The sequence below is a fragment of the Rhineura floridana genome, chromosome 9, assembly GCF_030035675.1.
Source record: "Rhineura floridana isolate rRhiFlo1 chromosome 9, rRhiFlo1.hap2, whole genome shotgun sequence".
NCBI classification, from domain to species: Eukaryota; Metazoa; Chordata; class Lepidosauria; order Squamata; family Rhineuridae; genus Rhineura; species Rhineura floridana.
The window spans coordinates 109,448,329-109,462,122 of record NC_084488.1 but is presented as its reverse complement, the minus strand read 5'-3'; positions in this window follow the sequence as shown (position 1 = coordinate 109,462,122).

Here is a 13,794-nt window from a genome sequence, read left to right as displayed (position 1 = left end):
GGGGATGCCATGGGCTTTAAATGTATGGGGTGGACGCAATCTTGGTGGGCATATTGCAGTCCCTGGCAAGGGAGAACAGGGTCCTGAGCAGTTACTAAGATGGCTTTATGGCCCAGCTTGGGTGGTTTGGGCAACTGGTTTTTGGGTCTCCATCTGGTAATGTGACTGCATCTGTACTCAAGGCTGCAGGGCTGGCCCAAGACGTGTTGTTGCCTGAGGCAAAGGACAAGATACCCCCCCCCCAAATTCAATGTACAGAAACTAACCAGACTTGCTAATCTTGGCAATGGGACAGCGCCCTCCATTGCATCTGACAGCAGGCTAGCTGACAGGGTGTAGGCAAGGCTACGTGACACTCCCAGCTGTTTTCAAACACCCTGCCGTTGCTCCCTGTCCTGCAGTATCTGCTGCCTGAGATGGCCACTTCACTCTGCCTAATGGTGGGGCTGGCCATGCAAGCAGTGGTGCAGTGGCAAATTCAGAAGTACAGGGTTCCTTCGTGTTAGTCACAGCCATGCCCCTCTCCCTTTTTGTCTCTGCTGGGCTGAGAATGAGATCCTTGTCAACGCCTTCTCCCACAGCAACAGACATCCCTGGGATCAGACTCTTCTCAGTGGCTGACTCACCTCCTTTCACTCTGACTGGCACCAAGCAGCAGCATGGTGGAAGACTCTTCTCAGTGCCTAACACGTTGCCCTTTCATGCTGATTGGCTCATAGGATGCTGGAGACATAAGGACCCAGCTGGGACCCTGTTCCCAAAAACGTAAGGGGTCTAAGACACCCCCCAAGACCCCAGATGACTCCCCCCTGCCTACAAGTCTGCATCAGGTCCCCAGAAGACAGAGGAGCTCTCAGTGGAGGCTGGTCCATAAGGCAAGTGGGGTACTGCCCCACCAAGCTCAGTCTACCCTCATATCTACATACCTCCTTCATTACAATCAGTCTAAGGAAGGGATGGCACTGGCTGGCAGCTTCCTTCTCCTCCTTAGTTTCAGTGATGCCTCAGCAGGGAGGAGGATAGGGACAAAACCAGAATTAGTTGGCTTGTCCTATCATTGGCTGTGGCTCTACCTACTGTTGGCCTCCCTGCCCGCATCCCTACCAGTCCCAATGGGCATCAGCCTCCACTAAGAGGTTTCCAACTAATTGTTTTCTAGGCCAGCATTTCTGGGTGAAATTGACTGGGTGGCGAAACTGCTGGCGTGAACTGGCCCTTAAACTCCACTTGCACAGACAAAGCCTTAGGCTTTGTGTTACAATAGGAGTGGAGAACCTCTTTCAGACTGAGGGTCACTTTCTTCTGAGCAGCTTTACAGGGGCCGGTGGTGGACGGGCCAGAGGCAAAAGTGAAGACATGAAGCTGAGGATGTAAATTTCACCTTTGTACAGTAGGCTAGTTTCTATGCAACTCACACACCCCTCTCTGTCCTCCATCCAGACAAGCAAGAGGCATGATCAGAGTTCAAGGACACGCTCCATCCAGGCAAAACCACTGATGGAAAGGGCGAAGCAGGATTGGTGAAGGGTGTGGCCTGGGACAGGGGGCTGTAGTCAACTAAGTCCTACTCAGATTGGACCCATTGGCAATCAATGAATTTATGTTAGCCATGTCTATTAGCTTTAATGGGACTGCTCTGAGTAGGACTAGCATTGACTACCACCCAGGGCGTGTGGTTGGGGAGGACGTATAGCCTGGGGAGAATCCCAGAGGCCAGACAAAAAGACCTGGAGGGCCACATTTGGCCCCCAGGACTGACATTTTCCACTCTTGTGTTACATTGCCTCCCACACTTGTCCACTATCAGCCTTACTACTCAGGTATCAGCTCATACGTCTTACTGGTGGGTTCATCAAGCTGATATAATCGAGGCACCTCGTTGCTATAGTATCCACTAAGTGTGGAGGTCCACGATATTAGAGGGTTGCCCTTTTTAATGGTGCATTATCAGCCACAGGTGACAAAGCATTGCAATTACAGAGGATGGATTTACCAATTACAAGACCGCCACTATATATTTACCACTCTAAATGATCTCTCCCATTATGAGCTAATAGGTAGAACACAGAAGGGCTAAATGACCTATCTCCGCCTTCTTTTGAGTAATAAAAATCTCCTTTGTGTCTAAAAATCTGTCAAGGTATAACCACAGGCATTATTCATCAACTAAAAAGAGGCTGTTTTAATTTCCTCATTAATGGATACCACCTGTTGCTTTTCCTCCCAAGGCCATACAGCCACGCAGAGACTTAAATAGGCTCCGAATATATAAAAAAATCATACTAATTTTTTTTTAAATATCCAGTTAGACATGGCAGATGCTGAGATGACAAACAATCAATGATTAATTTTTTTAAATGAGGGAGCGTCAGGATAGACGCTCATCCAGGACTCATACTGGCATTTCTGGAGATATTTCCCTTTGTGATGGGGATTGATACTCGGTAGTAAGAGAGAAGCACTCTGTACATGCTGAAAGGCATTCTCAGGTTCCCTTATTTCAACAAACCAGAATGCAAACAACACCAAGGCCCAGATCTTTATAAAAATGTATTTTGAATTCTAATAGTTGCAATGCACCATCCAGACAATGAATGTCCATACCAGTTACTAAGGAATACCAGTAAGAGTCTATTTTGACCGTTTTTGTGTTGTTGTGTGTGGAGAGCCTCACTGTGTGTAGTTTAAACTACACATGGCCTATAGGAAGGCCATGCAGATCACCTCAAACTCCACCCATTCAGTGAGGAGTACATAAGAGCATAAGAAGAGCCTAATAGATCAGGCCAGGGGCCCATTTAATCTAGCATGCTGCTGTCACGTTAAGCAACCAGATGCCTCTGGGAAGCCCAGAAGCAGGGTCTGAGCACAACATCACTTTCCTGTCCTGTGGGTTTCCATCCAGTCACAGGAATTCAGAAGCATACTGCCTCCGCCTACAGAGGCAGAACCAGTAGTGTAGCGGCAAATTCAGAAGTGCAAGGTCCCTTCATGAGAGTCACAGCCACGCCCCTCCCTCTTTTTTTGCTGCTGGGTTGAGAATGAGATCCTTGTTAATAGAGTCTTCTCAGTGGCTGACTCACCTCTTTCACTCCGATTGGCTCCAATCAGCAGGAAAGGACAAAGAAGCATGTTAGAAGATTCTTCTCAGTGGCTAACCCACACTCCTTTCATGTTGATTGGCCCATAGGATGCTGGAGACATAGGGGCCCTGCTGGGACCCTGCTCCCCAAAAAAGTAAGGGGTCTAAGGCCCCCTGAGACCCTGGACGACTACACCACTGGGTAGAACATAACTAGTAGCCATTGATAGCTTTATCCTCCGTGCATTTGTCTAATCTTTTAATACCATCCCAAGCTGGTGGCCTCTTGCGGGAGCAAATTCCATAGTTTAACTTTTTTGTATGATATCCCATGTAGTCGCCCAGGGATGTAGTCGCCCAGGGTCTCAAGAGCGGGTGTTCTTAGACCCCTTACTTTTTGGGGAACAAGGTCCCAGCAGGGTCCCTATGCCTCCAGCATCCTATGAGCCAATCAGCATGAAAGGGGAGTATGTTCTGCCATTGAACAGAGTCAGTCATTCAAGCAATTTTTGCATCTTCCCCTAACACATGCATTTTTGTAAGCATCGTTTGGTTGGCGAGCTGCATTGCAAAATTCAAATAAGTGCAAATTTTGAAGGATGGCCGCGTTTCAGTTCTCATATAGTTTTGGAAAATGCCCGTTTGATCAGTTCTGCTTTAAATGCAAACTGAACCAAATTTCTCCCCTATCCCTGCTTCATGCCTCTTGCTGTATAAGGAAAAATGCATGCCCAACACTTTCTGCTGGTAAAGAGAACTCGCTTCTTTTCTTCTAGTCGTGGCACCCCCAAACCCCTGGCGGCAACCGCTTTCCGGCTCAAACTGCAGGGCCAACCCTGTTAATTGTACCTCTTGGGCAGTTGGTCTGCCTTGCCAGGAAGGAGCCAGTCCTCCTCCCCACCAGCGGCGAGCTTACCTAAACAAGCTGGAGCACTATTATTGTTTCCACCCCCTCCCCCCAAAAATGATGCACTGAGAGAGAAGAAAAAAAGGAAAGACACTTTTCTGCTTGCTTCCTATCTTCCATAGGAAGCAAGCAGAAGGGGGAAAGAAAGGACTTCTCCTGAGTTCTCACCAGCGTCTGCCCATTTCCTTGTGGACCTTATCTTTCACTTCTTCACATTTAGTAATTCCCATTCTTTGGCTTGGTATCTTCTATTTATTCAGTTATTTCCCTCTGCTTCTCTCCCACCCCCACCCCGTTCCTTTGGCTAATGACAACACTGAGATGGGAGTTAAAGAAAAATGAGGTTAATTCAGGCTGGAGACAGATGTTAGCTCTTTTCAGGGAGCTGAAGTTGGTATTAAACAGGCATCACTGCCCATGGTGAACATGCTGCCATCTCTGATAAACAGAGCACTTTCCTCGCCAGGTCTCCTCGTGGCCCATTCCCAGGGCCCTGTGGCAAAAGCAATTGCCTGGGCCTACTACTAGCAAAACAGCTGGTATAGCCCAGTGGGGAGGAGAGCCTGGCTGGGAGTCCAAAGTCTGTGAGTTCAAATGCCCACTCGTGTCTCCTGGGAGTCAAGGGCCAGCTAAAGATCACCCCCACAGTGAGTGGCTCAGGGGTTATGTGCCCTGCCACCTGTGCAGCCGTGGGCAAGCTGCATAGTCCCAAGGAGCCCAGTTGCCCCCAGCTGACAGTTGCAGACAAGGAAGGGGCTGGCTTGTGCAGCTGTGGCATGCTGAGCAGGCCCTAGCCAGCTGGGATTAAATCCTGTGGGATGCTTCTTTGCAAGTAAAGTGCCCTAAGGACTGCAGGATTGAACCCTCTTGCACTTGGTCATGGGGGGAACACACAGCATCTCCTTCTCCCTCCCCCACCCAACCATATGTTTAATTAATTAAAGCTAATTAAACATAAGCACCCTCCTCCAATTTGGGGCTGGATCTGGGGTGGTCGGTCCCGGGATTGGATTGAGCTGATAGGCAGGGAGGGGGCAGAATTGGTGCCCCGGGTGACAGGTCAGGTCAGGAGGGCTAAGTAAGTGGTCATCCTGTCTAATGCACCACCAGGTCCTGCCAAAGGCAAACAACAGGTTGTCGGCTAGCAAGATTTCCCAAGAAAATGTCCCCTTGCATACGGTTTGGTTAAGTCACGTACAGCTGTGCCTGTGGATGATTTAGAGACTTTATGTAAACAGAACCTACGGATTGGGAATGGGTAGACCCAGTGAAGCGCTTGTCAGCACAGCCTGTGGCTTTGGAAGGATAAGGTTTATGATCCAGATGACATGTTCTTCAGAACACAGTTGTGTAAACATTGGGAAGTGCAGCTGTAGAGAGAACAAAAACACAGCCAGAGGAGGAAAGTACAAAAACAGCAGATCTCTGCTGATGCACTTGCAAAACGTCCCCACTGCAGACGCCTCCTGCTGTTGTTCACACAGGCAGTGGGATTTCCCCCTCATTGCAGAGATAGATCGTGGCACTTAGCCAGGTTTGGTTTCTTTTAGAAAGGCCATTGGAGGCTTATTGCCATTTTATAATATTTGTGTGATTTAAACAAATTATAAATAGAATCACAGAGTTGGAAGGAACTTTGGATGCCATCTAATCCAAGCGCCTGTTCAATACGTTGATCTGATGTGACATGAAACAGCTTCATAAGCTCATAGAGAGAACACAGGTAAGTGATCAGTGTCAGTGATCACACTCTAATGCAGGTGGATTTGTCATGCAATTTGATTGAGGCTAGCTAGCAACCCTTTCCTACCCAAGATGTCCACTCTTTTTTCTGTGATAATAGAGTTGGAGACAAATTCTGTAGGCTTTGAATCCTGGACCAAATGGCTTTAGGACTTGAGCATGGTCTCGTCCTATTGTGCAGCAAAGAGGTCCTTTGCCTCATCTTCACTGGTGAGCAAATCATTTGGGAAGAGCAGAGCAAGAGGGAAATGCCACTAAGGTGGGTGAATCTTGCCCATACAGGCAAGCAAATGCCACGATGAGGGATGGAAGGATCAGTCAATTTCAGCTCTCTCCGTTCCTCATTTTTCCAATCTTCAGTTCAGTTTTCCACATTACTTTGCAGTTATTATCTTTTTTTAAAAAAAAGTCCTCATGAAAATTCATCAGCATTTTAGTGGAGATTTCTCCTGATATATGCACAATTGTATGCAATTTTGTATGGGCTCCTGCTGGAAGGAAGAGTGGGATATAAATCAAATAATAAATAAATAAATAAAAATTTGGCCTATTATACACCTTTTTGCAAACCAATTTTTGCTAAGACAATAAATTTTTGTATGTTACTTTCACAAATATATGCATTTCTATGCACTCTTTACTATAGCATATGTATTTTTGTACACATTGCTTAGCCGGAGAGCTGCATTGCAAAATTTGGAGAAGTGCAAAGTTTTGCAGGACGTTTTGAAGTGTTTCAGTTCATATTGTTTCCAAAAGCACAAATTAGCATAGGTTTGCCTTCAAATGCAAACTGAATCGAATTTCTTCCCCAACCCTAAACACCACATCCTGTGTCTCTCAGCTCATGTTTTCTGGCCAGTAATATTTGACAAAGGTAGTTTTGGAGTAGCATCTGCGTGCTTTGATATGGGTTCTTCTGTAATGCCTGAAACTATTATGGTGCATTCCCACAGTCAGTGGTGGGTGGTGGCTCCGTGTCAGTGAGGCAGTGGAATCTGCTCCAGCACCTTGGACAGCTCCTTGAACGTTCAAACTAAAAACCAGAGCAGATTCCACTGCCCCACTGACATGGAGCCACAAGCCTCCCCACAGAAAAGAAAGTGGACTAAGTAACACCAATCCACGGCTGGAGAGATGTAAACTTACAAGTACTGTTATGATGCAAGTGCTGACCTCAGCACAGCAAGGCCTTGTGCTGGGCTCAGGCTGCATGCTGAAAAGACCATCACTCTGATGCTGCTTCAGCATCAGGCAACCTTAATCTGACCAGCAGCAGTTCTGTCCCAGTGGTAAGCTCTGACTTTACTGAAAGGTGCCTCTTCAGTTAAAGAGGGGCCCAGCCCGCTCTACCAGTATTTTATTCTGATGAAGCTGGGGCTTTGATACGGGTCCTCAGGCCAGAGGGGCACTGGTTCCACAGGCTCATCTTGAAGAGATGCATGTGGAACTGGTCCTGTGTGTAATTCCTTTTTTATCCAGAGTCCTCAATCTCATTCCCTAAAGAAAGGGGAATCCAATCCCAGGGTCATGGCATGTAGTGAAAAAGGTAGTCCCAGTAGTCATAGACATTCACTGCAGTAGAATTGATTCTCCTTTGCAAATTCAGTTCAGAACCTGAAATGCAACTTCAAATTCTAGGGAAAACTGAAGCTATAAATCAGGCAGGGTGTGCTTGAAACTCACCCAAGTTATTATGGTTGTTTATTTTATAGAGTGTCATCGTCACCACCCCAGAAAGCTTATGATCTAAATTCACAAGCCAAGACTTCAAGGAGAAACTGTGGGGATGTTGGAGATCTTCACCTTAGTAGTTCAGACTGCAGTGGAACTCTGGCTCAAATTGGTGTGTCAATTCCACGTTTTAGTACATTTGATGAGTGGCAATTTGTATTGTTATTCATACAGTTCTCTCCGTGAATGGCTTCTTTGCCTCCTTGGCATTTTTGCAGCACAGTTTTGCTGAGTGGAAGGAGTGACTGGTGGTTGTGGTTGGGGACTGAATGGGAGATACAGGAGTTACTGGGTGGGTAGTATGTTTGTGTGTATTGGTGGAAGTGTGGGAGGTGTGGGAGTAGAATGGGATGGGGGATACTGCGTGAGTAGTAGGTATTGTATGGTTTGTGTAATGTAAGGCAGAATTGGGTGTGATGGGTAATATTTTGTGAGTCGGGATCTAGCGTCACAAGAGGGAGGCTGAAGAGGGAAGGGATCCTGACTCCAAAGAAGTTACAAAATGTGCTGCTATCTTTTTGGTTTGGGGGCTTTTATTGTTTTATTGTATTTATTTATTAAATGCAAAGATGTATCACTGCACACTAAAATCAGGATCATTCAGACCATGGTATCCCCAATCTCTATGTATGGATGTGAAAGTTGGACAGTGAAAAAAGCAGTTAAGAGAAAAATCAACTCATTTGAAATGTCGTGTTGGAGGAGAGCTTTGCGCATATCATGGACTACGAAAAAGACAAATAATTGGGTGTTAGAACAAATTAAATCAGAACTGTCACTAGAAGCTAAAATGATGAAACGGAGGTTATCTACTTTGGACACATCAAGAGAAGACATGATTCACTAGAAAAGACAGTAATGCTGGGAAAAATAGAAGGAAGTAGAAAAAGAAGACCAAACAAGAGATGGATTGATTCCATAAAGGAAGCCACAGCCCTGAACTTACAAGATCTGAACAGGGTGGTTCACGACAGATGCTCTTGGAGGTCGCTGATTTATAGGGTCGCCATAAGTCGTGATCAACTTGAAGGCACATAACAACATTTGTTTTATTGCATTGCATTGTAGTTTTGTGTAATACTGCATTGCAGGATATCATTTTGTCATTTCTCAGGCTCCATCTGTACATTATACATTTAAAGCAGTATCATTCCACTTTAAACAGTTATGGCCTGTCCCAAAGAATCCTGGGAAGTGTAGTTTGTTAAGAGTGTGGAAAGTTGTTAGGAGACCCCTATTCCCCTCACAAAGCAACAATTCCCAGACTGGTTTAACAATCAATCCCTCTTCCTAGGGAACTCTGGGTACATATTATTTGCAAGCAGTTTCTCCTAATATAATACATTTTTGTATGTCATTTTCACTTATTCATTTTTATGCACGCTTTCCCCTAATATATGCATTTTTGTAAACACTGGTTGCAGAACTGTATCATACAATTTGGATAAGTGCAAATTTTGTAGACTGTGTTTTGGTTTTTTATATTGGTTCAGAAATTGCAAATTTGATAAATTGGGCTTTAAATGCAAACTGAATCAAATTTCTCCCCCAACCCTATTCTCCAGCCACACTCTGACCCTGCCCACCACTGGCATGAGGCTTCTGGACAATTGCCCATGGAGGAACGTGACCCTCTGTTTGAAAAGTTTTCTGCATTTCTGTCTTGCAAGAATTATAAGTCCAGAATATAGCATCACTCAACATCTCACTACTGTGCAAATCCCTCTCCATATCTTGGAGTGTCTGGTCTATTGAGCCATGAAGCAAGCAGCAGCAAGGTGTTGAAGATGCAGGCAGGAGAGTATTATGCCAGGGGTAGCCAACACGGTGCCCTCCATATGTTGTTGATTACAATTCCCATCATCCTTGATGCTGTTGGACCACAACTCTTATCATCCCTGACCTTTGGCCTTGGTGGCATGGGATGATGGGAGTTGTAATCCAGTAACACCTAGAGGACACCACTTTGGCTACTCCTCTCTATGCCATAATTAGATCCATTAGACTTCCTGCTCATGTACTGGCAAGCTACAAGTGCCTGCTGCAAGGCTACTTTCAGGCTACTCTCTTTCGTGGAGACAAGATGCTTTCCAGTGGTGCTAGATCAGTGCCAGAATGAATCCCACATCGTTCTGAATGTTATGCTTTTTCTATCAGAGTTATGTGAGTAGAGCAGTCAGTGTGGGTTGCCTTGAGACAATAGCTCGCCAAGTTTGGCCGGACCCAACGTTTGTTTTTGCAGGTGATACACTGGCCTGGGAAAAAAGTGGTAGACTATTTCCCTCAAATGCCTGAATGGGGGCATACATTTCTCTCTCCACTCCTAGCTAATGTAAGTCTCTGTGTGAAAGAGAATACCAGGTCAAGAGTGCAGTTTTAAGGCATACTAAGAAGGATGCATACAAAGAGCTGAGGTTTGGACTCTGTAAGCAAAGGCTAGCCAGCATGGTGCCCTCCAGATGTTGTTGGACTCCAGCTCTTATCAGCCTCAGCTAGCACTGATAATAAGGGATGCTGGGAGTCCAACAACATCTGATGGCACCACACTGGCTATCCTGGCTCCAAACAGTCTCTCTCTCTCTCTCTCTCTCTCTCTCTCTCTCTCTCTCTCTCTCACTCACTCACTCACTCACTCACACAATACAACAGAACACTGGTTTCAGCTAGGGATGGCAGCTTGCATTTAAAGGAGAACTTAATGAAGTCACACTTTCCAAAAAGATACACGGACCGGAACGCAGCCATCCTTTGAAATTTACAGTTCTCCAGATTTTCCAGTGTAGTTCTCCAGCCAAGTCATGTGTACAAAAAATGCATAATGTGTTCATATAAATGTATATATTAGTGAAAATAACGTACAATACAGTTTATATTAGGGCAAATTGCTTTAGGAAAAATTGCATGCAACAATGTGTATATTGGGAGAAATTTGCATTAAAATGGTGATGAATTTTCATGAGGACTTTAAAAATATATATCAAAGACAGTAGTGGAAATGTGGAGAACTGCAGTTAAGATTGGAACAATGAGAAACGGAAAAGGACCAATGTGCCCGTCTCTGGTCTCAGCTCCACCCTGGCTGGAAGAGCAGAGCAAACCCCTTTTGGGAGGGTCATTCATGACCCAGGAAAGTTGGGGGGGGGACGTTTTCTTTATTTTTATTATTTATTTGCAAATTTGACAATGAAAGGAAAGAAAAAGAAAAGAAACAAAGAATGTTTGGCAACTTTGGGGTAGCTGACATAGCATCATTCCCATTCGCGGCAAATGGGAATGCCATCAGGATGCTTTGACCACAGCTCTTGAAGTGGCGGCAAAGCTTCCCTACCCTCTTGTTAAAGAAAGAACATTTTCAAAAGCTGCCTCATCTTAAATAATGGTAATCCCCATGCTTAAAATTAACCAATATTGTCCAATCCCCAAAGAATATTAAAATCTTTCAGGGCTCCACAGAACTCACTCCCAAATCTGACAAAAAATGCTTCAGCTCAGATTCTAATCAACCATCATGAGAAAATGAGGGGGGGGGAACAGTCCACCAAGGAAATATCAACCACAGAACATCACCAGCAGTTAATGAATTATTATTATTATTATTATTAGTAGTAGTAGTAGTAGTAGTAGTAGTAGTAGTAGTAGTAGTAGTAGTCACCCAAAGTTCCCAGGGCGGGTTACAACAAATTTAAACACATAAATAAAAACAGTTTACAACAACCTAAACAACATCACAGAAAATAGGGTGGTTCCTAAAAATATACATCTCAGGTGTTGAAAGTATGCAAAAGAATGTCAGTCAGCAGCTATGGACAGGACAGGACGGTGATTTTCTGGGCTCTCATGACAATATCGGAGCAGTAGATGAACCTGAGGAGGGGAGCCTAAGACTCTCCAGATGATTTTGGACTCCAGCTGTCATCATCCCCAGTCAGCATGGCCAATGGTTAGGGATGATGGGAGTTGTGTTTCAGCAACATCTGGAGGGCCAAAGCCTCTCCATCCCTGAGATAAATCAACACGCGGGAAGGATGTTTGGGGACATGCTTGACAGGGAAATGGCACTCTTTGGGCCAGGGTACAGCTGGGAAAGACATGCTCCAGACAGAAAGGAGAAATGTGGATCAAAGGGGGAGGGAATAGAAGTAGAATAGAGGAACACTGGAAGCTGCCTTATATTGAATGAGACCCACTTGGTCTATCTACCTCAGTACTGTCTACACTGACTGGCAGCAGCTCTCCAGGGTTTCAGACAGGAGACATTTCCAGCCCTACCTGGAGATGCTGGGGATTGAACCGGGGACCTTCTGCATGCAAGGCCAGTGATTGGCCACTGAGCTATGCCTCTTCCCCAACAGAAAGAGGAGAGAAAATAGAGAGTGTTACAGTGTAATGGAAACCATGTGCCATTGGGGCAACTCAGGAGCAGTTTATGCAATCAATACATGAAATGGTAAAGTTTTTCCAGAACTGTGGCACTTCAGGAGATCAGATGTGAGGAAGCAGGGCTCGCTGCACACGGGGTGGGGGAAAGGAGAAAGGTAGTGGTCTGTCTAACATGCAGGTTTTCTACATGCACAGAATTTTTGTCCCAGAGGAAGCATGAAAACTCTCTCACACACATGCAAACATACCTTGAGACTGAAGTAGAGCAAACTAAGGAAAGTTTTACCACGTGATTATAGTGCAGGGATGGGAAACCGGGTTTTTTTTTAATTCAAGGGCCGTATTCCTTTGTAGGGAACCTTTGGGAAGCTGCACACCATTTGTGGGTGTGGCCAGACTCGGCAAAAGTGAGTGGAGCAATGGATGCCACTCTTACGGTAGGCCACATTGCAGCCACACAAATATCAAAGGTTTCTGCACTCATGTCTTCATCCTCCATCCAGGCAAGCAAGAAGCATTATCACAGTTCAAGGGCGTATTCCAGCCATGCAAAAATACCAAAGGAGGGCATGGGGTAGAAACGGTGAGGGGTGTGACTTGGGGAAGGGCATGGCTTTGGGGAGAGTCCCAAGAGCCAAACAGAGAGGCCTGCAGAGCCACATTTAGTCTCTGGGCCTGAAGGTTCCAATCCCTGTTCTAGTGATGACATAAATTGTCCCTTAAAGCTAAAGATGATGATGATGATTTATTAGACTTGTTAGCTGCATATTCCCCGAAGGTCTCCAAATGACCTACAACACATTAAAAACATCACTATAAATACATCATGTTGTAAATCACGGGACATCTAACATTTCACGCTCCTGGGTGTTCTGTGGTCTCAGCCAGACTGGAGCTCAGCCCGGGGTCCAAATTATAGCAGAGCTGGAGATAAAAAGCAGGACGACAGAATCAGTGTTCCTGGCCTCTCCTTTCCTGCTGGACTTTACAGCTCCAGAGGGCCATGCGATAGGAAGGGAGAGGAGGGACGAGATTAAAAGATGGAGGAAGGGCAGGGTGGAGGATAATGAAACGTTCAATCACTCATCCTGAGCGGATATTCCAGCCTTCCCAGGGCTGGATTTAATCAGGCGGGTCACACTCTTACTAGCTGCTGACATCCATATAGCCACACACACCCTTTTACTCCTTCTTCTCAGACTCTACACACTCCAGCTAGCTCAGTGGCCTGACAAGGCATCCCCAGTCACTTGCTTTGCAGACAGACATCCGCAGGAGAAGCTGAGAAAAGAGAAACTATTTGGTTTTAAACTTTTGCTACTTTGGCTTGGAACTCTGTTCCCCCCCAAGACTCCTCAGGGATTTGCTAAACTGTGTGTGTTTGCAGATACTGGGTTTTAGTTTCTAGCCACTGTTGGTTATTACTTTTCCTGGACTTTGCTCAATGGAAGGGTCCGCATTAAAATCCGTTCTTTATTTAATCTGTCTGCATGCTGCCCTTTCACCCAATGCATCCACTATGTAGGTAGCAATCTTGCAAGCCATACAAAAATAATTCAAAACTGCTATAATGGAATGAGGGTGTTTAAAATGTATAAGATATATATTGCCGCCCCGGCCTCCTTCGAACGAGATGCCTAAGGGAAGCCCACAAGCAGGACCTGAGCACCAGAGCCTTTTGCAGATGTGCCTCCACATGGAGGCTGAGCACATGGCCCTTGCTACTTGCAGCAGGCACAGCAGCCTTTTCACAAGCCACTGTGATCATATTAACTGCAGCAAGAGCTCTAAGTGGCCTGGAGTCAGGGTATCAGAGGGACTACCTTCTCCCATACAGACTGACACTTCACTCATGGAAGTGTCATGGTCATGGTCTGAGCCCTCCTGTGGTTGCTGCCACTGCCAGAGTTTGGAGGGTAGTGTCCAGGAGCAGGGCCTTTTCTGTGGT